At 46.3% G+C, this 11202-nt stretch overlaps 1 non-coding gene across 1 annotated transcript; it reads left to right on the top strand.

Annotated features, from left to right (window-relative positions):
* The first annotated feature begins 11111 nt into the window (after positions 1-11111).
* On the top strand, positions 11112-11202 carry trnar-ucu. The gene is given in 2 exon segments: positions 11112-11148; positions 11167-11202. It is a non-coding gene; the product is annotated as a tRNA-Arg (tRNA).

Here is an 11202-nt window from a genome sequence, read left to right as displayed (position 1 = left end):
TCTTATTCTGATATATCTCACTTGATCTTTCGAATTATCAAAGGGGCGACTGTAGAAGTCAGGTATTTTAAATACACTTAATATAGGTAAAAAGGCAGTTTAGAGCATAAATATTAAATCCCAGTTTTAAAATGTTTGAAACATACAATTCCCAAACTCAGACATGAGTTTGGGAAAAACAGAACCACTGATAAGAACATCACATTCTTTCAAGGACAGCGGTTAAATCCCATGGGCTGTAAGGTGGAATCATTAAAGGCTCCATTGTTCTGATTTCAGGCCACTTGTGATAACAGCCTGAACCACATTCCATAACGTATGCAAGCCGAAACATTTTAGACTGTGTCAAAAAAACAGTTTATGATGAGATGACTAACGTCTCAATTGTTGCAGATAAGCAACAATTGAAAGTGGCGTTGCATCGTGAGGATGGACTGCTTGTTATCAAATCAAATGTGTTTGAATATAGCTTAAACCAATTAGGATTATATTGGGGTGTGATCGGATCGCTTAAGAAATAGTATATCCATGGATGATTTTGCCACCATTTTAGACAGAAAGACAGAAAGAGACAGAAAGACAGAAAGAGAAAGACAGAAAGAGACAGAGAGAAAGAGACAGGAAAGAGACAAAGAGAACAAGACAGAAAGAGAGAGAGAGAGAGAAAGTAAAGGAAGAGAATTAGAAAAGAGTTCTGTATTCCTATTTCATTTTCAAACTTTGACTTCAGCCTTTGACTTTTAAAGTTGTGTTCAGGCTATTGTCTCAGAAGATAATTCCTGTGATTCTTTGAAGAAAATCAAATTGTCTACAAACTACCTTTTAAATGAAATTCAAGTTGTAACCAATGAACTTCAAATAAAACAATTCTTATTTGCACCTGACAAGTTTTTAACTTGAATTTCTACTGAGTTTCAACAATGTCTCAACAACAACCGGCAACCGTAAATTGAATAAAACTTCACAATCCAAAGATACAACAAGGGGGGGAGGTGCTGGGTGGGGCACGGGGGTGGAGTTCATGGGTCTGAGTATTAATCCACCTCCTGGGCCACAATGGACAGAACACAGAATTAACCCATCTCCGCATCACCACATAAGAACTAAGAGAAGGAGTAGGCAATTCAGCCACTCGAGCCGAGTAAGCCATTCAATATGATCATGGCTGATCTCCTCTCAGACTCAACTCCACTTTCCTGCCCATTCTCCACAACCCTTTGACCCATTACAAATTAAATATCTATCTATCTCCTCTTTAAATTTACTCAAAGTCCTGGCATCCACCACACTACTGGGTAGTGAATTCGACAAATTCATGGCCCTTTGAGAGAAATAATATCCCCATATCTCTGTTTTAAATCTGCTACCCTTTATCCTGAAATTATGACATCGAGGGCGCAATTCTCTCCCCCCCCCCCCCCCCCCCCCCATGCCGGGAGGGAGAATCGCGGGGGCGCTGGGCGAGTCCCGCCACGCCGCCCCGGCACCCGCACGCGATTCTCCCACCCCCTCCAAATTGACACGCCGCAATTTACGGCAGGCCGCTCAGAGAATCGCCGCACGCCGTTTGTAACGGGCGAGCTGCAATTCTCCAGCCCGGATGGGCCGAGCGGCCTGCCCAATGCGACGTGTTCACGCCGCGGCAAACACACCTGGTCGCTGCCGGCGTGAACAGCGTGCGAGCGCTGCGGGGGCGGCCTGTGGGGGGGGGGGGGGCACTCAAAAGGGGTCTGGTCCGCAATCGGTGCCCACCGATCGGCGGGCCGGCCTCTCTGAGAGATGCACTCCTTTCCTCCGCCGTCCCGTCACTCCAACATTTCTTGCGGGGCGCCCGCATGGAGGACGGCAACCGCACATGCTCCCTGCTGCACACTGCCCCCTATGGGGATGGTGGTGGTTAACTGGGGAAAGGTTCTGCAGGAAAACCTTCCCGCTCGGTGCAAACACTGGAGGGGTAATTTCTTTTGTGTTAAATGAACAATAGGTAATAAAAATGCTGCAGATTTGATTATCAGAAGCAGAGGACAAATGAACTGCAGTGCAGGATAGAAATTCCCCCCATTCTCTCCTCCTGCTGCAGGATCAGTAAAGTGAGTTAAAGATAATTTCTCCTGAACAAATCCATTGCTGCATTTCCTTCCTGAAGCCACATTTGTCCACTGGGGCCTGGCACCGGGAGAAAGCGGCAGCTGCCGTTGTGTTGGGTATTGAGGCGGTGCGGCTAGTTTGTTATTGGGGATGTTGAGGCCCCCACTGGGTGTTTGTGAAGCCTCCCCTCCCACCCACTGCCCCTAACGCTGCCTCCGCTTATCCGCCTCTTTCCCGCCTGAAGATGAGACAAACAAGCGTCTGTCCCTCGACATGAGCTGCACTGTGCATGCTCCACATCACATTGCCGGGGAGTGATTGACAGCAGCTCTGGACCAATCATGCAGGAGCAGCTGGTCTTCCAACCAATCGGAGTAAATCAGGGGCGGTGCTGATCCCGGATCTCCCTCATTAGCTGAGACTCTATCTTTTGAGTTCTTCCCATTGGCCACATGGGCGCGACTTCCAAAACCTAATTTCCTGCCTGAGCGATGTTGACCAATGTTAAGATTTGGAGAACCGGATGGACTCTGGTCCTCCAGCCAATCAGACTGCGGGCTTTGTGTAATTGAAGATTGAGCTTTATACAGACTGAAACTTTTTCCTGTGTCAAACCTCTGAGGAAAACACTTTCCACATTTCACTTCAATGGACTTCATAAATTAGAGTCCATTCACCCTTCTGCAGAACTGTTACAAGGAACAACAAACATTAACTCTGTTTCTCTCCCAACAGATGATTAGGACTGCTGCCTCATAGCGCCAGCGACCTGGGTTCAATTCCAGCCTTGGGTGACTATGTGGAGTTTGCACATTCTCCCCGTGTCTGTGTGGGTTCCCTCCGCGTGCACCTGTTTTCTCTCACTGTCCAAAGATGTGCAGGTTTGGTGGGTTGGCCTTGCTAAATTGCCCCTTAGTGTCCAAAGGTGAAGTGGGGTTATGGGGAGAGGTTGGGGGAAGTCCAGCTGGGTGGGGTGCTCTTTTGTAGGGTTGGTGCAAACTCAATGGGCCGAACGGCCTCCTTCTGCACTGCAGGCATTCTATGATGCTGCCAGACCTGTTGAGTTAATCTTGCATTTTCTGTTTTTATCTACATTACACACCTCTTTAATCCACTGATTATATTTATTGAACCACGAGACCATCAACTCCCAGGAGCAGTGTAATGATGTTTCAGCCATTCCGGCCTTGGGTGACTGTGTGGAGTTGGCACGTTCTCCTCGTGTCTGTGTGGGTTCCCTCCGGGTGCTCCAGTTTTCTCCCACCATCCAAAGATGTGCAAGTTAGGTGGATTGGCCCCGCTAAATTGCCCCTTAGTGTCCATATTAGGTGACGTTACTGGGTTACAGGGATAAACAAAGAACAAAGGACAAAAGTACAGTACAGGAAAAGGCCCTTCGGCCCTTCAAGCCTGCGTCAACTATGCTGCCCAGCTAAACTAAAATATTCTGTGCTTCTGGGGTCCGTATCCCTCTGTTCCCAACCTAGTCATGTATTTGTCAAGATGCCCTTTAATACGGTGGAGTCATGCGCTTAAGTAGGATGCTGTTTCCAAGGGACGGTGCAGGCTGGATGGGCTGAGTGGCCTCCTTCTGCACTGATTCTGTAGGATTTTCTCTCTCACAGTCCGATCCGAAGGGTCTGTCTGGTGGTATTTCCCGGACGATGCCACAGTGGTTAGCACTGTTGCTTCACAGCGCCAGGGTTCCGAGTTCAATTCTCGCTTGGGTCACTGTCTGTGCGGAGTCTGCACTTTCTCCCAGTGTCTGCGTGGGTTTCCTCCGGGTGCTCCAGTTTCCTCCCACAAGTCCCGAAAGATGCGCTAGTTGGGTGAATTGGACATTCTGAATTCTCCCTCTGTGTACCCAAACAGGCGCCAGAGTATGTTGACTCGGGGATTTTCACAGTAACTTCATTGCAGTGTTAATGTATGTCTACTTGTGACAATAATAAAGATTATTATTATTCTGTGTTTGGGTATTTTAAGGAATAGGTAGAACTTCCTTGGTTCTGCCTCTTGTCCCCTCAGATTTCCATCTGTTTTTGGTTAATGTATCTGGAGTCTTGAGTTCTTCCAGTCTGTCTCCAATTCTCCTTCCTGTCTCAGGTATATGGGTCTAGGTAGCTTGGTGTTCTGATTCATGCTGTTTAGTTGTCTGTCTGTCTCCAGCAGGTATTGTTGTCTCTCGATAATGACTGTGCTGCTACCCTTGTCTTTTGGTCTTCTGAACATCCGTGTTCGATCCAAGCTCCCGGATTGTCTGTCTTTCTCCCCGGGTGAGATTCTGTTTGTCTCTTGTATTTCACTGTGACAGGGCAGAGACCTGATTGAAGGGATTCAAACATGGGAGTTCTGGCAAAGATCGGCAAGGATTTGGGAGGTGACAACATGTTCAAAGAGTTTGGAGACGAGAGGGAGGTTGAAGATGGGGCAGTAATTTGTAAGGGTGGCAGGGTCAAGGGTTTGTTTTATTGAGGAGGAAGTGATGATGGCAGATTTGAAGGACAGAGGGACAGTACCTGAAGAGAGAGATGTTGACAATATCCATGGACACAGGGTAGTTGGCTGATCAGTAGCTTAGTGGGAATAGGGTCGATGGAGCAGGAGCTGGGTCTCATGGACAATATGAGCTCTGAGAGGGAAGGAGGGGAGATGGGAGAGAAACTAGAGAAAGATGTGGGTTCAGGGCTCGGGAAAGGATGAAATTTAGAGACCGTTTGGTCCGGTGGGATCGTGGAAGGGAGGGAAGCAGCAGAGGCAGCTGATCGGATTTACTCAATCTCAGTCACAAAGAAGCTCCACAAGCTCCTCACACTTCTTGTTGGAGGTGAGGATGGAAGAGACAGGGGAGAGCGAGAGTACTTCAAAAGGAACTAACTTGTGTCAGAGATATTAAAAAGTTGCAACACACTGCGTATTTAACACAAATCTAATTTATTTGACTTTTAGCCAGAATATTAGCCCCTGTAAATGGGCTGGAGTCTGTTATCAGCAGAAAGAGACCCAAATAAACATGGCTCAGTCCTGAATGTGAGGAACAGCAAAATCCAATCACTGGTTACTTGTGGCCTCGCTGGTGTCTCAGCAGGTGGGATGAAGTAGTGAATCCCTTCCCACACTTGCAGCAAGTGAATGGCCTCTCCCCAGTGTGAATTCGCTGATGTACAGTGAGCTGAGATGATTGTCTGAAACCAGCCCCGCAGTGAGAGCACCTAAACGGTCTCTCGTCAGTGTGAACACGTTGATGGTGCACCAGTTCCCAAGAACTTTTATAGCACTTCCCGCAGTCTGGACATTGAAAAGGTCTCTCATCAGTGTGAACTCGCTGGTGACTCAGCAGGTCAGATGACTAAATGAATCCCTTCCCACACCCTGAGGAGGCGAATGGCCTCTCCCCAGTGTGAATTCGCTGGTGCCTCTGCAGGTCAGATGATCGAATGAATCCCTTCCCACACTTGGAGCAGCTGAATGGTCTCTCTCCAGTATGAATTTGTTGGTGCCTCTGCAGGTTAGATGATCGAGTGAATCCTTTCCCACACTTTGAGCAGGTGAATGGCCTCTCCCCAGTGTGACTTCGCTGATGCACAGTGAGGTCAGATGATTGCCTGAACCCAGTCCCACAGTGAGAGCACCTGAACGGTCTCTCGTCAGTGTGAACACGCTGATGGCGAATCAGTTCCCCAGAACGTTTATAGCACTTCCCACAGTCTGGACATTGAAACGGTCTCTCATCCGTGTGAACTCGCTGGTGTGTGGAGAGAGAGGATGATTGAGTGAATCCCTCCCCATACTCTGAGCAGGTGAATGGTCTCTCCCCAGTGTGAATGCGTCGATGAGTTTCCAGCTTGGATGGGGAAGTGAATCCTTTCCAACAGTCCAGACATTTCCACGGTTTCTCCTCAGTGTGACTGCATTTGTGGCTTGTGAGGCCTGATGATGGAGTGAATCCTCGTCCACACACACAAATCAAGTACGGTTTCTCCCCACTGTGAATGATGCTTTTTCCTTCCATGTTCAAAATCCTATGATATTCAGGATAAATTGTGGTCGGTCAGATCCTGATGTGATGCTTGGTTTGAGTTTCCGGACTTTGAAGCCTCCCCTTCGAACACCCTGTAAAACTGATTTAAAACAGAAAATAGGGAGTGAGAGAGAACCCACAAAAACACAAAGGCAGATTTCAATTCAGCTGAATGAATCTGGTTACTTGTGGGGCCGGCTCTGGGAAAAAGTGACCATGGAAACGGCTGGATTGTTATAAAAACCCAACTGGCCTCTTTGGGAGGAGAGAGAAAGAGGTGAAGAGGGACTTTGTATATTTACAAGACAGACTAAGAGAGTAGTTGGCAAAGCATCCAATCTCGACATTGAGCTTCATAAATAGAAATACTGATACTGAAACTATGCTTCTGGTGACACAGTGATTAGCACTGCTGCCTCACATCCGATCTTGGTGACTGTGTGGAGTTTGCACTTTCTCCCCGTGTCTGCGTGGGTTTCCACCCGGTGCTCAGATCTCCTCCAACAGTCCAAAGAAGGGCACGTTAGGTGGATTGGCCTCGATAAATTGCCCTTAGTGTCCAGGGATGTGCAGGTTAGGTGGAACTATGGGGTTACAGGGACAGGGTAGGGGTGTGGGCCGAGGCAGGGTGCCCTTTCAGAGAATCAGTGCAGACTCGATGGGCCGAATGGCCTCCTTCTGCACTGTTGAAATTCTATGGTTCTAATTCTATTCTATGAATCTTTATAAAGCTCTGGTCACCACTCTTCAGGAAGGATGTGAAGGTTCACGGAGAAGGTGCAGAGGAGATTTACCAGAATGGATCCAGCAAAGGAGGTTGAGGGGAGATTTGATTCAGGGACACAAGATTATGCCAGATTTCCATCGGGTGGACAAAGAAACTCTGTTTCCATTCACTGATCGTACAAGCAGTCGGGACACAGATTTAAAGTTTTGGGTAAAACCTGGATTGAACTATATCAGATCCTGAAGGGTCTTGACAGGGTGGATGTGGAGAGGATGTTTCCTCTTGTTGGAGAATCGACAAATAGGGCATCACTGTTGCAAAATAAGGAGTCACCCATTTCAGATGGAGATGAGGATTTTTCATTCTCTTGAGGGTTGCAGGACTTTGGAAATCACGTCCTTAAAAGGCAGTGGAAGCAGTCCTTCAATATTTTTAAGGCAGAGCTGGATAGATTCTTCATGAGCAAGGGGGTGAAAGGTTATCATGGGTAGGCAGGAATGCTGAGCAGGTTCGAGGGGCCGAGTGGCCTGTTCCTAGTTTGTATGTAAATGGTACAGGAGATATGAGGTGATATGAGATATGTTTTTACACAGCGAGCGGCAATGACATGATACTTGCTGCCCATGAGGGAGTTTGAAAATAAATACATGAATCATTTGATTTCAAAAGGAAATTGGATAGAGATCTGAGGGAAATAAACCTGCGAGGATACAGGGATAGAGCAGGAGAATGGGACTGACTGGATTGCTCCAGAGAGCTAGCATGGATTCAATGGGCCGAATGCCATTCTCTGTGTCATCATATCTCTGACTCTCTTGTATAATCTAGTTTTGTAATTTAACCCTGGCGGGTTCAGATATCACTCAGGTAAATCTGTGCTACACTCCCTCCGAGGCCATTCTATCCTTCCTCAGGTTTGTTGTCCAGAACTGAACACAGTTCTCCAGGTTTGGTCTAACCAGGGTTTGTGAATCTCGGGGCTTTTCCAGTCACACTGAGACCTGAAATCTTCCCTCACAGACAGAACAGACAAACCTTTTACCTTCCACACCCAGATGCTGCTGAATTCAGGTTCTGATGAATCGAGTGACTCTGTCAGATCGCGATGTGACGTTTGGTTTGCGTTTCCCGTCTGTTAAACCTCCACTTCCAGTATCCTGTAAATTTACAGAAACCTCACTGTCAGTTTAGGATAGAAATTCACAACATTCTCTCCTCGCCAACTTTGATTAAATGTATTCCTGGAGGATTTGATCACATGACCTGCCCCCATCCTCCAGCCATTAATCGGTCAACACATCCATCCTTGTGACACACTGCCTTCCTCGGCCAATTGGGAAGCAAAAGGACTCATTACCTTACAGGACAGTGATTGACTGTCAGCCAATCAACCTTTATCCCATTTTCAATATTTTTATATCCGCTGAAGAGAAATGTTCAAAGAAAATTACATTAAAATCTTCTTTACTGTCCTAATGATTTCCCAGACACGAATCTCACCAAGACAGAAGGTTAAATTTGAATTAATTTAAAGTCTACTGAAGACCCTGAAACCATTGTTGGTTGTTGCAAAGACCCATCTGGTTCACTCATGTCCTTCAGTGAGGGAAATCTTCCATCCTTACCTGGTCTGGCCAATATCCAAAGGCCTAAGACGTGCAGGTTAGGTGGATTCAAATGAAATGAAATTAAATGAAAATGAATAAAAAATTGGCCATGACAAATTGCCCTTAGTGACCAAAAACGGTTCGGAGGGGTTATTGTGTTACGGGGATAGGGTGGAAGTGAGGGCTTAAATGGGTTGGCGCAGACTCGATGGGCCGAATGGCCTCCTTCTGCACTATATGTTCTATGCACATGTGACTCTAGATGCACAGTCATCTGGTTGACTCTTAAAATGCTCTGAGATACACTCAGTTCAAGGGCAATTAGGGCTGGGCAGTGAATGCTGGCCCAGCCAGCGACACCCACATCCCGTGAATGAATAGAAAAGAAAATCTGCCATCCTTACCTGGTCTGGCCGACACGATTCCAAACCACAGCAATGTGGTTGACTCTTTAAATGCCCTCTGAGATGGTCTTGAAAGCCATTCAGTTCCAGGGAAATTAGGGATGGGCAATAAATGTTGGCCCAGCCAGTGACTCCAAACAAAATAAAATCCCGGAGACTCCAGTCAGTCAATCCGGGAGAGTTGGTATCCGGTCCAGGCTCTCAGCGCATGCGCCCTGCGGCACCTTGTACTCTGTAAAGATGGCGGCCGGTAACCTGGGCCTGTCACCACTCAGCTCTCACTCTGTTCGGTGCTGTTTAAGACGGGACCGTTAACATTTTACTCGAGAGTTGAAGCCTCCACGGGGTATTTATGTAGCCTCCCGGCTCACTCCGCAGCTTCTATTGCTCCCCGGCCACCCACTGGCTCCAATCCTGAAAGTCGCTCGATTGTTTCTATCCCGCTCCTCGCACCGTCAGCGACAACCTGAACTGCACATGCGCCGGACACAGCCGGACTCTGCGCATGTGTGGGGAGCTTCTGTAATGTGGATAGAGCACATTCTCGGCCACAATGCATGTTGGGTACTAATTCTGCCATTGAAATAGATATTGATGATAAAAATTATGCTTTGCCAACCGATTACAATTGGTACCGTTGGGCCAAGGGAACAAATGTATTAAATAAATTAATACAGCAACTAAAGAGCACAGGCCCTTCCACCAGAGTCTGTCCTGGGTGTGATTGACAACAGACCAAACACGGACAGTGAGTTGTTAACGGGTTGGGGTCTGAGCAGGTTCAGGTGAACAGTGATTTTTGTCTTCCTGGACAGAACAGTTAAACTGCCCCTCATCCATAACAATGTGCTGCAATTGGATCAAATTGTCTGGGCTTTTAAAGTTGGAGTGTTAACCAGTGGGAAAACTGAGGAAATTCCTTTGCACATGTGAAGTGTGTGAGTGATCTCCCTCTGAACTGCACATTAGATTAATCAATCACTAACTCATATTTATTCTTATTCAGTGGAAACATCTTCCACTTGTCTATCATATCAAACCTGTTCATAGTCTTACAGGATCAGGTCATCCTTCATTCCCTTTTCCAAAGAAAAAGTTATGCCCTATCCAATCTTTCTTACTGGATGTAACCTGCCAGTCCAGGCATAATTCAAATATCTTTTCCTGCATCTTCTCCAGTCCTTCTAGATCTATTTTACAATATGGAGACTTTAACTAATCTGAGCAGCAATCTCACCGTTGTCCCCAAATGCCTGTATGTTGCAGTATTTTAGTCATTTTACTGTCAGCTGAATGTAAGATGGGACAGAATAAGATCCAACGAGCCAGTTTGTAACACTGTAGAACATCTACAAACCTGCCTCTTCCCCGTACTGCTAAACAGTTGACTTTTTCACTCTTAACCTGTCAGCTATGTCATTAAGAATAATGTGTCAGAGAAAGACTGGATTTCAGCTTGGTGACACCAGGCCAGACTAAATTTTAGTTCATAGAATTGTTGAGCTAATTTCTCCATATCATAAGATGCCACTGATGATTCCTGAACTGTCAAACCTAATTTATATTTACCCTCTGTTCATCTGAAAAGTGTTGATTCTGCTGTTACTGCCACTGCTAATCACACCCAGAACTGAACCATCGTCAATCTGACAATTGGGGTTTATTTCGATTCCCTGTAACTGAGCTGGGCTAGTGTTTAATATCTTGTTGTTTGTGAAATAAATCAGCTTTGTCTCAAACACACTGTGTCAAGTCCTTGATTTCTCTAGGGGGAAAGGAAATTAATTGATGGCCACATGGCACCAGGCCATGCCCGTCAGTCTTTTTAAGACAGAGATATATTGGTTCTTGATTAATAAGAGGCTCAGGTGTTATGGGGAGAAGGCAGGAGAAAGGGGATGAGAAACATATCAGCCATGATCGAATGGCAGAGCAAACTCGATGGGCTGAATGGCCTAATTCTGCTTCTCTATCTCTTTTTTAATGAGAAGATCTCAAAGAAACGTATAAAATTCTAACAGGAGTGGACAGAGTAGATTCATAAAGAATGTTCCCAATGGTGGGAAGTCCAGAACTAGGGTGTCATAGCTTGGGGATAAGGGGTAAAACTTTTAAGACTGAGGTGAGGAGAAATGTTTTCACCCAGAGAGTGATGAGCCTGTGGAATTCATTACCACAGAAAGTCGTTGAGGCCAATACATTGTACAATTTGAAGAAGGAGATTGATACAGCTCTTGGGGCTAAAGGGATTAAAGGATATGTATGACTCTGTAGCACAATGGATAGTGTGTTGGACTTCTACTTAATGGCAAGTAAGGGATTCAAAGGTTGTGGGTTCAAATCTCACCAGAGTCA

This window comes from Scyliorhinus canicula, unplaced genomic scaffold (assembly GCF_902713615.1).
Source record: "Scyliorhinus canicula unplaced genomic scaffold, sScyCan1.1, whole genome shotgun sequence".
Taxonomy (NCBI): Eukaryota; Metazoa; Chordata; class Chondrichthyes; order Carcharhiniformes; family Scyliorhinidae; genus Scyliorhinus; species Scyliorhinus canicula.
The sequence above is the reverse complement of the archived record's forward strand: the minus strand, read 5'-3'. Positions and strand labels throughout refer to the sequence as shown.